Below are 420 nucleotides of genomic sequence, written 5' to 3'. Positions count from 1 at the left end.
CGGGTTTTTTTTTTTTTTTTTTTTTTTTTTTTATGTTTTTGAGGCAGGGCCTTGTTGAATCACTAAGTTGCCAGTGCTGGGCTGGAGCTTGAGATCCTCCTGCCTCAGCCTCCCAGAGTACTGGGGTTACAGGGGTGTACCACCGGGATGTCTGGCTCATGCCAATTTTTAAAATTTTAAATTATGCAAATAGGCGTGAATGCTCATAAAAGAGTAAAACAGTACAGAAAACACACACATCGCCCTCTGCAGTTGAGAGTTCCGGTTGCACTTGCGGGCAGTGGCAGTGATGGTGGGCAGGTTAGAATCCCTGCTCCATGAGGATCAGAGGAGACTCAGGCAGGACCCACACACCCTCCCAACCTGATCCAGTGTGGTCTCGGGCGGCTGTGGGAAGTTCTGGTCTCTGTGGAGAGATTA

General features: G+C 48.6%; 1 protein-coding gene across 1 annotated transcript in view; it reads left to right on the top strand.

Annotated features, from left to right (window-relative positions):
* The window catches only part of Slc6a5 (solute carrier family 6 member 5), a 49,092-nt gene that overhangs the window by 12,423 nt on the left and 36,249 nt on the right, over positions 1–420 (top strand). The gene's annotated exons all lie outside the window — the stretch shown is intronic.

Source organism: Fukomys damarensis, unplaced genomic scaffold (assembly GCF_012274545.1).
Source record: "Fukomys damarensis isolate Sample0158 unplaced genomic scaffold, DMR_v1.0_HiC HiC_scaffold_16, whole genome shotgun sequence".
Classification (NCBI taxonomy): domain Eukaryota; kingdom Metazoa; phylum Chordata; class Mammalia; order Rodentia; family Bathyergidae; genus Fukomys; species Fukomys damarensis.
This window is presented reverse-complemented; position numbering and strand designations above follow the sequence as displayed.